Source organism: Gobius niger (assembly GCF_951799975.1).
Source record: "Gobius niger genome assembly, chromosome: 15".
Taxonomy (NCBI): domain Eukaryota; kingdom Metazoa; phylum Chordata; class Actinopteri; order Gobiiformes; family Gobiidae; genus Gobius; species Gobius niger.
The window spans coordinates 24,068,371-24,084,064 of NC_136866.1; positions in this window are offsets into that span (position 1 = coordinate 24,068,371).

The window sequence follows — 15,694 nt, forward strand, 5'->3', positions numbered from 1 at the left end:
CGTTTACGGGGGGTACATCTTACGTCATCTGATATGATGATACGATTGGCTATAACTACGTGCAGATGCATATGATAGACATGCCCAATAAACGGCTATGGACAATCGTAAACCACACCTCTCTTACGAAAAAATGAATTAGTGGTACCCAGATTAAATATAACTTGTGATATTTTGTCTATTAGCCAGGCTAGACTACATGTGCATTAAACACTCCAATTTCAGTTTATCTGTTTGAAATACATGCGTGCTATCATTTCCATGCTTTGATACATTTTTTAAAAGGCCACAGTTTAGGACTGGGGGGGACACGGCCTGTCTATGGCACACGCAGGGGGGCTTCAAGGGAAAAGGGTTGGGAATCACTGCTTTAGGTCAGTGGACTCGTCACAATAACAGACAAAAAGCTTATTTGTGAGCTTGTGCATTTGAACAGCTCTGTCTCCACGATTTGTAAATAAAAAAATGCTTTAAAGTTACCTGTTTATTTCAGTAATAAGCAACAAATGTGGTAGTGTTCAAGCAGGACCCCAAACTGAGCATGAGTTCCTTGTTTTGGTTCTGAGGTTAAACAGATAGGCCCCACAGTACGTTGTAGCATTTTGCACGGGGCTCTTTAAAAAGCTACAAACGGCCCTGCTGAATGTTACACTTGCGAACTAGCCCATGATAACGTCTTTAAAAAAACTATGTAAAGTTAAGTACATGCCTCCATTTGAATATCAAATAACAAGATATATTGTTATACATGAGAAGCTATATTAAAAACTGCTTCATCGGACCAGACCGCATAGATCTGTGGCCAGGCCTCGGTCTGAGCTCATGCAGGTCATTAATGTCGTGTTTCTTTGACTGACTGATGACAAAACAAGCAGCTTAACAGATACGGACATAATAAAGAGATACTGGTGGATCAGACCCAGCTCGGGTCGGGCCTACTTTCTGTGCGTTCTCAGATGACAACGACCTACGTGTTATCGCCTCCTGCATTGTTGTCGTGCCTCTGCCCCAATGGTCACACCAAACTGAGGAGGAGGGGGGCAGCTTACTATTTGCAAATAAATGCACGAAAGTGACCATTCTCAAGCGTTAGCTCGTAACCCGAAACCTACTTTCAAATGTATGTTTGACCAAAAACATGTCACGTAAATTATCACCTCGGGGGTTAGAATAGTTCATCCCAGCTCAGTCACACGTAGAGAAAAAGGCCGCTCTCTCCTTACCAAGTTGGGAAAGTTGCAGGTTTCTCGGACACCTCTCTCCCGGTGTCGACTGGAGCCTCGTGGAGTGCCAGCCCGGAGAAATATTAAGGTCCTCAGTCAAAAAAATCCAACTGTTGCACGCTCCTGCGGCCACTGAAAAGCGTCGACGAAAGCCTCGAACGAAAACACAAATTGTTAAATGGAGGCCGAGAGCCACGCCACTGATCGCTTCGACCCAGGCGTGCACGCCACGAGCTAAAGCGCATGCACAGTTCACCCCCTTCAATGGCGCGTGATTCCCTGGCCGTCCGCGCGAGAGAAGCGGGAGTCCACCATCCCAAGGATTTTGTAGAGGGCTAGTTTCCACCTCGAGCTCAGTCCGCGCAGCAGCACAACTCCCCAACTTTACGCGCTACTGTTTCGCCTCTTCGAGCAGCGACGCGGCCGGGACTGAACTCTTCCTGCTTTGAGCTGTAGTTGTTCTTCCACCTTTTCAGTCCATTCTCACCCCGCTCTGCTCGTGCTCCTCACACACATCCACGCATGGGCTGTGACGTCACGCGTTTATGGCGGTACCGCGCGGACAGCCAATGCGCTCGCTCCTTGCGGAGGATATTATCGACCACTTGTTTTGTCATGGGTTCAACAACATTTTATTTACCACAGGAAAGTTCCACAGTATTAAAAAATGCAGGGATCAAACAGAGCTGAATGTAGTGGAAATGGACGGGCAAAGTGACACAAGTCAGTGATGCTGGTGGTGAAAGAATGATCAGGGCACCCAGATAAAAACATGACTGCATGGCTTTGTTAATGGCGGCCACTCAGTCACCAATGGGAATATTGCCGAAATGGCCAAAGCTAAAACATTTACTTTAATTATTGCAGCAAACGGTACGTTTGAAACAAATATAGTGCCAGTTAAAGTCGTATTTTTACGCACCAGTAAAGTAGGCTATCAGTAGTTTGGAGAGAAAAAAAACCTTAATACTTCACCCTTTTCACTTCCGTTTTCCTCTCGAGCCCAATGCGAATGGTGTGAGCTGCTTTAAAAAAAAGAAATGGCCCGTCGTCTTTGAGGATTGTTGCATGATGTATCACAGCTGCTCCATATAATAGCAGCTCTTGCTGCCATGTGACATTGTATCCAGTTTGACCATTAGGCATCCAGACAAATGCAGAAGTAGATCACTGCCATGACTGCCATATAAACAACGCAAGGCTTTAACATTTGAAATAGCAGAAACCAAAAATGCATTGTAAAATTAGGCTACTTTGGCAAACATATTTTTGTGTGCATGTCTGTGCTTCATTTTGTGCACACACCAGCTGTGGCTAAGCTAGCAGGTTAGCTTACACATGCTTGAACATCAGCAGAAGCAGGTCTATGCATTTGGCCACTTCAAAACACAGCCTACAGGTAAGCTGACAAATGTTTATCTTACAACAGTGTGCTTACGTTCACAACAAATGTTGGCTTATTTTCAAACAAAGTAAAAAAATAAATGAATGACCAAATCTGCAAAATAGCCCAGTTTTATGATTGTGTTTTGTGGAAAGCGATTAAAACACTATGGAGTAGTTTCCAAACTTTCATGGAGAAATGGCGTTTTCTTGTCTTTCTTTTCTTAGACAAATATTCACTGCAGCAGATGTTCCACACTGAACTTGACATTTTATCAAAATAAGCTAAACTTATTTCAGCTCAATGTCTAAAAACGTCATAAAAATAATGGGCTAAACACAAAAGTCACATAGGCCAAGTGATTATTTATTTATTTATTAACAAGCAATTATATGTTTTCCAAATCTATGACTTCTATTCTGTAGCTCTGGTTTTCACACCAACGTGATCATATTTATTTGCTGTGACTCTTGCCTCATATGTGTGATCCTTGTATTCTACGTCTGTTACTGTTAAAGCTCAGTATTCCTGTGTGCTTCTTTATACAATTGGAGCAACATAACAAGACTATGCAGGATAAAGCTGATGTAGTGTGCAAACAAGTAAATATAGAATTGTACATTTTTTATTGCAACCAGATATTAATTCTATTCCATTTCCACTCAAATCCACAGTGCGTCAGACCAATCGTTCGGCAGTATTGCTGTGAGTGGGTGAGTTTTAAAACAACAAGACAGAAAAACAAAGGTAAGCTGCTACAGACTTATAAACACGAGTAACATTTACTAAAACTATTTATTTAATTGCGTTAGTGCTTTGATCTTTAGCTACATTCTGAGACCAGCTGTGATTGGCTAAAACGAGATACGCTTCATCCAATCAGCAGCAAATATCCCCACAAAAGTCTGTTCTCTTCCCATTTAAAAAAAAAAAATGGAGCCTTTCCAAATTGATATTGCGTTACTAATGAAAACTGCATTGTAATATCAATCTGTTTTTTGGCTGGTTAATCGCAAGTAGGCTATCGATTCTGTGTCAATTGGCATCAAATCAACCACCCCTAGTGGAGCTCTCTGCTGGCAATTTGAGAGACAATCAAATCTCAAATCACAATCTGAGGTGGTTTTATTTTTAATCGCCACAGCTAGCAACAGTATGCTATTGCTAGCGACAGCATGTTATTCTAACCAAAGCTGGGACAGAAATCATGATTGGATCAAGTGTTTGTAGTTTAGTTTATGAAATGCAGTTAAAGGGACTATACAGAATTATGTATTTTCTTCCCCCTACATGTCGCAGCAATGTCCTAATGTGTAGAATGAGCCCAGACCTGTTCACCACAACTGCCTCTAAAATCCTGAACTGTCACTCAAAAAGTTGTTACTTCGGGTCCGAAGTGCCGTCATGCACAAGCTTTATATAGAAGGTGCAGTTACACGTTTGACCTGAGGTGGAAGTAGTGAGTATAAAATGACCAACTTCTAGTCTCTTGAAAGAATAACGATCCAACACATTTGTAATGTTATAATGATCAGATCACTTTGTGTTATTTGTATTAATGTAACCAACAAGCCTGTCTTTTACCCTTGTCTGATGTTTTCCATTTGTTTATTCATAGATATAATTGATCTGTAACATCTCGGATATCGGCAGTTACGCAAACCCCCAGTGTCTGTATCATTATCTTTTAAAAAGCTGGATCAGTGCATCTCTATAAAATATCGTGTTTCAATTTCACTTTATATTTTGGTTTTCTCATCTCAAAACACACAAGAATCAGACCATAGAAACAGAAAAGATTAAATCCAGGGATTACATTACAGAGACGCCATCAGTTGCAGTTTCTCCTAAAATGTTTGAAGGAGAACAAGTTATTCCCAATCCCGAACACGTAAGGGCTGAGAGAGGTGTAGGACGTTGAGATAAAGAACTTTATCTCGTTCCACAAAGTTAAATTATCGTCGTCAAAATGCAGCTGCACAAAGACGTAGAGGCTCCAGTCGACTTGGAACAAAGCCATCGCTGCTAATACGGCGACAGTGCTTCGGTGGAGGTTTAAGCTCTTCTTGCTCTTCTTGCCAAAGCGCCTTACGTTCATCCTCGGTTCAACCCTTTTGTTTTGGCGCAGCAACACTAAAAGTATAAGGCAGCTTGCAATGGTGACGGTGACCACGGGAAGAATATTGCAAATCACAATAAAGAGGTATTTGTAGATGAAATTCTCCGTTGGGCAGTGCAGCTCGTTGCATTGGAAGATCTCAGGACGGCAGGTGGTCCTTGTTGAGTTTTCCGATGTCGTGTGGACGTCGATGATAAAAATCGGGGCACTTAGCAGCAAGGCTAAAACAAAACACACGGCGCTGATGAGGAAAGCGGACGCCGAGTTGTCGAGGTAGACCTTCAGGCTGACCCGTTCAGTCGCGTCTCTCACCTTTTGGTAGCGGAAAATGCAGATGATGACCGTGAAGAGGATGCTGCTAAGTTCTCCGGAAATGGTCAAGAATTTGAGCAAGCGGCACGACCAGGTTCCGGCGCGAGTGGACGGGTCTTCGAAAATGACGATGTCGTAGACGTTCACGATGAGGATCTCCTCCAGGTTGGACACGGCCAGACCCAGAAGGAATATCTCGAAGGATTTAACTGCGGAGATTCTGACGTTGCTCTGAAATATGGAGAAGATGAGGTAGAGGTTGCCAACGCAGCCGATGCATGAGATGAAAACTCGAATGCCCAGAAGGTTTGTATAATCTGCCATTGTAGAAAGTGTAAAATCGCGGTGCGGAGAAGTGTGGTGAGGACAACTTCAATGACAAAGTCTGATTAAGATCTCGAAGGTGACCGGAATCAAGCGACGGGAGTGGTTGAGGTTGTTAACATGGAAAGCCACACAAGAGAGGACGCTGGAAAAACTTGAAGGCTTGGAGGTCATTAAATTTTGCATCTAGAGACTTGCACAGGAACACTGACGTCAGCCATAGTATAGAGGGGATGTCTTAAAATATGAATATCATGTTCAAGACACCATAGCATTGGTTTTAATTTCTGAACGCATGGGAACATTATTTGCTGCAGGGAGTGAAGCAGCTCTAATAAAGCTGAAAAGCTTGTGCACCAGAGACTATTTGAATGTTGAATGAAGGCATTAAAGGGGTATTATGGGAGTTTTTATGTTGAAAAAAAACCTCTTTTGATTTGCGTGTAATTGACCTCTCATGACCCAGCAGCTGTATGAGTGGTAACCATGGCACCTTTATGATGCTCCGGGATACATTTTGTTAGAGTTTCTGGTAGGTTTGTGCTGCTGATGGACTGTCTCACCAGAAAATCAAAAAGCAATTGATCCTGGAGAGATATGGAGGCCACCGTGATCAATAGTAGAACCACCCATACATGCATAAAGGTAAATTACAAATATCAAGGTTTTTATTTTTTCACATACAAAATAGCATAATGCACCTTTTAATAAAGGGACATGAACCAGAATTATCAGTCTATGAGATGAGACTTTCTTTTGCAATATACATATTCCATTTGGCAATTGTGAATTTGAGGGATTAAAAGAAATTATTTAAAGAAAATATTTGTTTCTGTTCAGTCAGTCAAGTATGGTCATATGGTTGTATGAGCACACAAGAACTTGTGTTTTCAATCTTGTAAGGTTAATACAAGACAACTCGACTTAATTTTCTTTATAGACGCCAATGTTTCACTCTATGCAGAGAGCATTTTCATGGCACTTTGTTGTTAGTGAAAAATCCCATGTACTAATAAAATACTCCCTGAATACTCCCTGAATTCCCTGGTACTCACCAACAATGTAAGTAAGTCAAGTTTATTTTCCACAGAGTCACAGGGGCAAGTAAGTAAGTCAAGTTTATTTTCCACAGAGTCACAGGGGCGGGGCCCTTCCACAGTCTGGGGGCAACAGACTGAAAAAATATCAGGTACCCTTGGGTCTTATAGTCTTGGGGCCTACAAGCAGGTTCTGGCCAGAGGACCGAAGAGCAGAGGAGTGCGGGCTAAAGGTCCTCGATGTACTGTTGAGCCTGTCTGTTTAACCGGTTACCTGCCACCTTAGGGCAAGGGTTAGATTTAGGGTTAGGGTTAGCTGTATTTATATCCAAATCTTAAAGCATATTGACTGGAGAGCTTACAACCTACATCCCAGTGTGATACCTCATTTGAAAGCCAAGACCCTCTAGTTTCTAAAAATATGTGTGAGATCTGTGTGAGTGATTTGCCGTTCCTAACCCTAATCATAACCCTGATTAGGATTACCTAACCGTAACCCTAGCTACCTGAAAGTCAGCACTAAAATCTTAAATCTTAAAATGTGGCTTCCTATTCTCTCCCCTCCAAAGACGCACAGACTAGATTTGATCGCATCGGTCAAGTGTCTTGCCCAAGAACATATAAGCAGCATAGGCACTGCTTGGAGGTGGAATCAGACCATAAACTTTGTGTTTTTGTGTAAAAGCAATCACCAAAACAAATGGATTAAATGTTGTAAAGGCCTGTCAGACCTCGGCATCTTTATTTGATCTTTATTTGCAATACATGTCATAAAAATGGCTGTATTTTCCCGATGTACTGCAGCCTTATGAAAGACACACGCATACTGTAAAAGGCAGCGGTGGTCAATGGAGAGAGGGCAAATTCATGTTGTAGCTTGCCTCTTGTTTATACTGTCGGAGGCCTGATTCAGCTTAATTGTAGATCCCAGCGTGTGGGAATCGCCCGTGTGTGTTTGTAATTAAGAACAAGCCAAAGAGAAACTTGAGCACTGCTGATGTTATTATGAGGTTGGACTGGTTCAGGAGGACGTCACTGTCTAATACAGTTATTAGGCAGTTAATGGATGTAATAAGAAGCTTGTGATAGATCTGCAGGGAATTGACGTAGCACCTTTCATATATCCAAATCTCAACATGTTTTACAAAATGCAGATCACACATTAACACATTCTAAAAAGTTGAATATATGAATTGATGCTCCTCTATCTTCTGAACAGCTTTACAAGACCAAACCGTGGCCCAAGATCTAGAGACAGGTGCCCGGACTCTGCACTTTGCAAGACAGGCGTGCTCAAAGTGTGGCCCCTGAAGCAGTTGTTAGTGGCCCTCAGGATTTTTGTTATATTGGCACGCATCTCCAGAGATTGTTCTTTTTACTGCTATTTTTTGTGCTATTAAAACCTCATGAACTAACATTTGATTGTTCTGCAGAGCTTTCGTTATGGTTATAAGCGTAAATAAAGGTGCGGGGAACAGTTTAAACCTTTCTTAAATGCACCCAGTCGAGTGTTTGGCTGCATTGACGACCGATCTGTAATTTATACTTCAATATGCTTCCCTTGATTAAAATACTTTGTACACCCGTGGTCCCTGGTTTCCCAAAACTGAAGGTGAAATTTTCAGTTATCTACACAGGAAAGGTTGGACTGTTTTTCAGTAACGTGTGAATTTGAGAACATATTATCTTCCTTTTGGACACAACACTGGCCTAAACACTGAAAAATCTTGAGTTTCATTGATCAGGTAAAGGACAGAGTGTAAATGAACAACTCGAGGGGTACGTGGGACAAAAACGGTTTGGGAACCACTGGTCTAAGGGAACAAAAAAGATACTTAACATCTAATGGGCAGTCAAAACTCATAATTGGTGAAAGTCTATGTTTTTCTTTGTGCTCTGTTCTGAATGATAATAGTTAATTGTTAGTTGTGATCCTAGCTTCTGTAACATCCCAATTCGTTATCCACTTTCAGGGAGTTAAAACTGTCACAGTAATGTAAACAACAACTACTGTAGCTGCTAGTTCACCATCGATTTAAAGGTTTTTCCTGACCGTTTTTCCAAAAAAGAATTTAAAAATGGCCACGTGATTAAGGCTAAAGGAACAGGCCACCGTTTTTCCATGCGGAGATGTGTTTTTACCTGAGCTCAGACGAGTTGATGCGTACCTGTCTGGCCTGTGTGCTCAGTCAAGCAAAAAGACCAAAGATGTTGTTAGCATTGAGCCTCTCCCAGCATATTCCTGCGGACCCAAACAAGGGTGAAGTTAGAAGCGACCAAGCTCTTCCACATTGTTACGTGAGTACTTACACAATCCAAGTATAGTCGCACAAAATTAAACCGATTTGCCGATTTTCTAAGCGGAAAAAAAGGGGAACTATTAGGAGCACTTCGACATCCGTGTAGTAATATAGTGGTGAAGATATTACTGCGCAGATGTCAAAGTGCTCCTAAATGCCAACAACATCTTTGGACTCAGTCATGCAAAAAGACCAGACAGGTGCACATCAACTCGTCTAAGATCAGATAAAGAACATACAGCATCTCAGTATGGAAAAATGGTGGCCTGTTCCTTTAAGGTATACTTTATTGTCCACGTAGGGAAATGTGTCCTCTGCATTTGACCCATCCTTTGATGCCGCTGGGGCAACCCGTCAGGAGCAGTGGGCGACTGCAGTGCAGCACCCGGGGAACCACAGGCTGATGGGCAGAGTCACCTGCTGGAAGATGAACCTATTGTGCGTGTTGCTGGTTGATGGGGGAACCGGAGCACCCGGAGAAAAAACATCCAAACACAGGGAGAGAAACACGCAAAAACTCCACCTGGGACTGGGAATCAAACCCGGGACCTTCTTACTGTGAGGCGAGAGTGCTAACCGCTCAGCCACCATGCCGAAGTGTTTATTATTTCACTTCCTTAATTAGTATTTCACTTCCTTAAAGGGATGCGACATAACTGTACCAATTGGCCATGAGTGAAACTTTCCCTCCTCTTTCTTTCTCTTCAACTATTCTTTATCAAATTAATAAGTGGTGTAAAAATGAAATGATAATCATAATAAAAGGTTAAAAGCACTTACAAGCACTTTAATGTGTTCTTCTAAACACAGTCCAGCATCCTTATTTTAATCTACGTTCTTTCAGCTTTCAATATTTTTTTCCACCGTTTAAAAGGAAAGAAAATCACGGCTTTCAGGGCAAACTGTATTTCTTGGACGCCACTGAATTTCAAGCAGACGCAAAATTGTGAAAAGGATTTTTGCGCCGAACATTTCTGTCAATTTGCTGCTACTCCAGCTCTGTCTGTCTCTTCCCAAGAGACATTTCTGGCAGCGAGATAATTCCTCAAATACAGCCTGAGCAGAAAAGCGAGGTTAAATACAAGTGTTTGCTCGATTAAACGATACAAACAAAATCATGCTTTTGTTGAGAATAATTTGGCGGATCCATCCAACACATGTGGAGATGACATTATAATGACTATTCAAACGTGCAGCGACAGGTCTTTTCTGTGCATGACAGTAATGACAAATTATGGAGACGAAAAATGTTAAAGGAACAGGCCACCGTTTTTCCATACTGAGATATGTTCTTACCTGAGCTTAGACGAGTTGATATGTACCTGACCAAAGATGATGTTAGCATTTGGCCTCTCATCAAAGAGGAAACTGAAAACCATTCTCTGTGATTTTTACAATTTATCATATCAACAGAGTCTCAGTCTGAGTCAGTGTTTAAGCTGCTCAAGGCATTAGCATGCTACCGGTTAGCAACTGTCAACCATTGACAGTTGAACACAATAAACACATGTGTGGCTCACATCTATGAACACTGAGGAAATACTACAGTAATAGCATGTCCAAGGCTAGTTGTTTGTGGTTCAGGGCTTTCTCTTGGAGAGGTCAGAGCTGAGCTGTTGATGCTAAATGCTAACTGGTAGCATGCTAACTTCTTAAACACTGACTCACTGGTTTCTTCACATAAACGTTTGTCTCTGAGGCCGTGATTTTACTGTTTTCTTCTTGTGCAATGATAGATACAGATGGCATCTTGTCATAGAAGGGGGCGTGGCCTCGCCGAGGGAGAAAATAGAATCTTTTGGGAAACACAATTTTTCACTCTGTTTAGCCATTTTCTGGTGGAATATGAACGTATTTATCACATACAAATAAAGTCAAGTGTAAATCGTGTCCATATGGATATTTTCTCACAGCAGATTGTTCTGTAGAAGTGAAAAAACGGCAGTTGTAGCTAGCACTAGCTAACCGTTAGCATTATCCCGATGCTAACATGTAGCATCATGTATGTATCTTTATTTAGTACAAACTATCTTCATAATTCAGCATTTGTTAAAGCAGTTTTTCAACATGACCATATATGGGCGATTTCAGAGATGCCGTCTGTATCTATTACAAGTAAATAAAAATGTCACTGTCAATCAGTTCATTTTCATCCTGAGTAGAGATATTGTTACACGTGGTAGTACCACATAATGCTACTTCGGTATTCAAAATGGCTGCCATAACAACACAGGTCACATGACTGAAAGGCATGTATAGCTCCAAACGGGGCACGCACAAAGACCAGACAGGTACGTATCAACTCGTCTAAGCTCAGGTAAGAACATATCTCAGTATGGAAAAAATGGTGGCCTGTTCCTTTAAAGCAAAAAATAAAAATCTGAAATATCCATTCATTATGGATGAGGAAGCTAGTGTAATGTTACAAGCTCAGCACACTCAATTATTCTAAAACTGTAATTTTGCTAGTCCAAGTCATGAATAAATGACGAGCAAAAACACGCTCAACTCACAACGCATTCTCTGACTGGGTGCTAATTCCAAGTGATAATGTATAAGTGAAAGAAAGGACAGCACTCTTAGTCAGGATGAACTTTTATAGCCTGTCAGAGCTAGTCCAAGTCACTTGCAAGTCTTTATTGTTCAAGTCCGAGTCACTTAGATCTTCATTTTGAGTCAAAATCTTTAATTTGCTAGTTCTGCATGTGGAAGTCCTAGTCTGAGTCAAAATAAAGTCTGAGTCCTGTTACCTTAGGCAACAAACCACCCTAACACTCTAACACTGTTACCAGACATCCAAGGAAACCAGAGCTGAAGTAGGTAGCGGAGTTTGTGTGGGGGGTGGAGCAGTCCTTTCAGGAAGAAAATTCACAGGTGACAGATAAAAGGTAAAAAAAAATCACTTTACTACAGGTTTAAATTGGAATAACTTGATCAAATGAATATGTAAAGAAGCAAATTAGATTGTTTACATATGCTTTTGTTTGTATAGACTGAAACTGTACATTTTCAGTTTGTTGCCTCAAGGCATCTTCATGCAGATGTAGCCCTTTTGTTGGAAAAATATAATGTTGGAGATAGGGATGTACTAATTTCTTGTTTTTGTTGCATTTTTACTGTCTATTCTGTTCTGTCGACCCAAAAAGTGGGTTGAAATATCGTTTTCCTCTAAAATGAAAAGTCTTGTCATAGAGGGTTAAGTCCAGCCACTATAGTATAAAACTAGGCCAATAAGTTGAGCCCATTCGAGATAGTTTTCATATCAAGAAATATCTCTTATGAATTTGTTTTCTTTTTAATTAGCGATAAACTGGACCAGCTAAACATGTTTAATGTTTAAATTGAATTTCTTGCAAATCTTTCGTGTTATCTTTTTTAGACAGTTTAACAGCCTCTTTTATTCATGAAATAGTTGTTTCATATTTTAACTGTTGAACAAATGTGTGTCGCCACTGTTCTCTGGCCTCATGGGGAGGCGTCAGGGCTCTCTGACCGTCCACCAGAGCCTCACTTAGTGGGGCTTGTGTGCTCCCACAGTACAGACAGTCCTCGTTCAAAGGGGGCCATTGAACCCTCTCCCCACTGGACTAAAACTGCAGACTAATATTAACATCTTTACCAGAGAGTTCAAACAGTGGCTTCAATCGGGCCAGAGCTGTTGTTCACATGTGTAAAATGTGCCTTGTCTTGTTAAATAAAGGGTTTTATCTATTTTAACCTAAAAGCCCTCTATGGACTGGACAATTGCTTCATTTAATGTTAATGCTATGTCCATGTACTATATATAAGCAAGCATGCAGATCGATATTTTATCATATGATCTGATCTTGTGACAGCTCTGCTTCGAAGGAGCCCACTCCCAATGAAGTCAATGAAATGGACTTCAGAGGAAGGATCCTGACATTAATCAACCTCTCAGTAGATGCTCTCCAGAGGGCGCTATTGTGCAGAATTGATTGAATAAGATCTGACCATATGTAAATAATGTGTAGATTGTAAGTTTCCACAACAAAACATGATCAGACGTTCACAACAAACAATGAAAGTGGAAGCCACTTAATTAAAATGTTAGTTGTCTCCAAACTCATTCCTAACTTTTCTGATTCATATTTGTAATATCCTGATCCTTCACAGGGACGAGTTTATCAGCATTTCACAACTTGCAGGGTCACTTTTCAGGGTCATTGTCTCAGAAATGCAAGAAAACTCGCCTGAGAGTTCATGAAATTGATACAAAGGCTTTGTAATTACAGTGTTTTCCCCTCAAATGTCTGAGTTTACAATATATTGAAGGAGGACAAAACAACATTTGTGCCACTGCGAGAAAAAAAAATCAGGTGTAGTGCCTTTAAGCTTCTGGAACGACAAGTAATATGCCTTAAAATCTCAACAACTCTGCTCAGGTACTTTTCTTTAACTTTTTTGTTGATCGAAAACTGCTGGAAGACAGAGCGCACACAAACAAAGACATAAATGATGCCGTATGTTATATTACAGGCTCCACGCAACCAGCCTGCAACATAGCCGAGCTCGAATTTGAACTGAAAAGACTTTTGGCGAGTGACTTTGCAGAGTGCGTGATGCAGCAGACTTCCACATCAAAGCAGCCACACTTTACAAATGTCTTTCCTTTAATCTCCTCAGACACTCGGCGTTAACAGACTTTCAAGATGTCCGCCACTTTAGCTAAACGCTTAGGTAGTTTGCCCTGTAGTTGATGGTTAATTTTGAAGCAGTTAAAGCTGGTGTTGAAGACTTGGTAACAATAGGTTGAATTCACGAGATACAATAACTTTCTGACGAGCCTATATATATATAAAATGTTGAGTTAGAAGGCAGAACAAAATCCTGTGGTGCTACTGTCTTTGCTTTTAAGCTGTGGTCATGTTTGGACCAGCTCTATAGTTATTATATATGAAATAACCCCATCACATGACATAAAGTGAAATCAAGGCAGTAGCATTGTGATAGGACTTAAAGCCATAAGTTTTACGCCTCTGTACTTGATTATTCACACTCTCAAACAGCGACAGAGAGAGGAGGGTCCCAACACTCCCAGACACTCGACAGACAAGAGATATAGAGTGTGCACGTTCATCATTTTCATGAATATTATTATGGTGTACACTTGCATTGTATATTTCACACGTTTCCCGAAACGCTACAGTGTCTAGTCATTACTCATTCACACTTTATTCGGTGGGGGGTGAGCTCTTGTAGCCACAGCTGCCCTGGGATTGACTGAGGGAAGCAAATCTGCGCCATTGACTCACACACTGCATTCAAACATTAGTGGAGGAAATGTGTTGCCCAAGGACACAACGACAGTCTGGACTTGCGTGAGCCGGTATCCACCGTCCCCTCTCCCATGTGAGCCACTGTCGTCCTTAATCAGACTTCACACTTTGGTCCACACTTCAGACTCAGTGCCAAAACACTGTGTCATCACTTGCATAACCTCTATATAAGATATATATAGGGGCAACTGCACCTCAGCTGCTGAGGTGTGACAGGTTTACAACCTCCTGTGGCAGTAACGCCTTTAACTTTGGACTTTGCCGAATAAAATATACACATTTTGTTACACTTGTTACATTCTTCTAGTACAATGTCATCTTCTTTGTAACAATCTGTAATAACTCGTACCTGCACAACATACACACTTACACAGGGTTAGGGTTGGAGTTATTACATCATGTGTCTAACCCATAGGTCCACGTTATTACACACTTTAATACACATTTTAATGGCAGGTAAAATGTATGAAAGGTGTAAAATAAAGTGTTACCCTTGGGCAAGACACTCAACCGACCCTGCCCCTTCCAGGCTGCGCAAACCTTCGCAAACAAACACAACAAAAGAATCTTATCCCACAAACAAATAACTCAAAATGATGTCAAGATAATTAACCACAACCCCATAAACATTCCTTTTAAGGCCAATACTTTTAGGCTAGAACTTGGACTTGACTTGGACGGGAAGCGCAGCCTTGGGATGAGACATAGACTTCAGGTCAATGACTGGGACACTGCAAAAATCAGGACTTGTTTCGACCTGTGGGGATAACTCAGAACGTTATGTTTTATACGACACGTACGGATATCGCTTATTCTTCAACATTCTTATTCATTCTGTTGATGTAACTTTTGTTATGCCCATGTTGTGCTCTCGCCAGCGTGAAAGTGGGACACAAGCTGCGATGAGGGGGACAAAGACATGTTCAATTCAACCAAAAGCAGGACAGGTGGCCACCCATGTGCGTGCTCCAGTTACCTCTGCCGCCGCACAGTTTAGCTCGAAGCCTAACTTTTAGACAAACAGCGCTGAGTTCACAGGTGGCCGGCACCATAGCCTAAAGTCTAAAGTTTTGCATACTGCACAAGAAGTTGTTCCAGTCCGACTGTTACGCGTGGATACCCCTTTAAAAGCCTCACCATGTTGCCATCACATGCCTCAGCGCAGAAGTCGGATGAGGATGTTCTCGCTGGCGTTATGCAAACACCTATTCAACATTTGAGCCCTGACTTTTCCTCTTTTCGCTCCCACTAAAAGGAAACTCGTGGGATCTTCTTCTTCTTCTTCACGCGCTCCACGCCACTGCCTATCCCTCTTCCCCCCCCTCGCTCTCTCTCTCTCTCTCCGCGAGTGTGTGCCTGCCTGGTGCACGAACCGAAAGCTGCGCGCACCGCTCCAGCCAAGTGACGGATATAGCGACGTGTGTGTATGTGTGTGCGCAGGCGAGCGAACGAACGAACGAACGAACGAACGAGGGAGCGAGAGAGCGAGCGAGCCACCGTATCTCCAGCGAGCGAGGAGGAGAAGTGGTGGACACTCGTACGCGCTCGGCTTGCCTCGATATAAGAGTGGGATTCGCGGCGGATGGGGTTGAGGAAACATCGCGAAGAAGCTGCAGTTTTCGGGAGACTACTGCGCGCAGAGTTGCTGGGCTTTCGTCGTATTTCTTTTTTATGATTTTTTTTTTTCTTCCTCTGAAG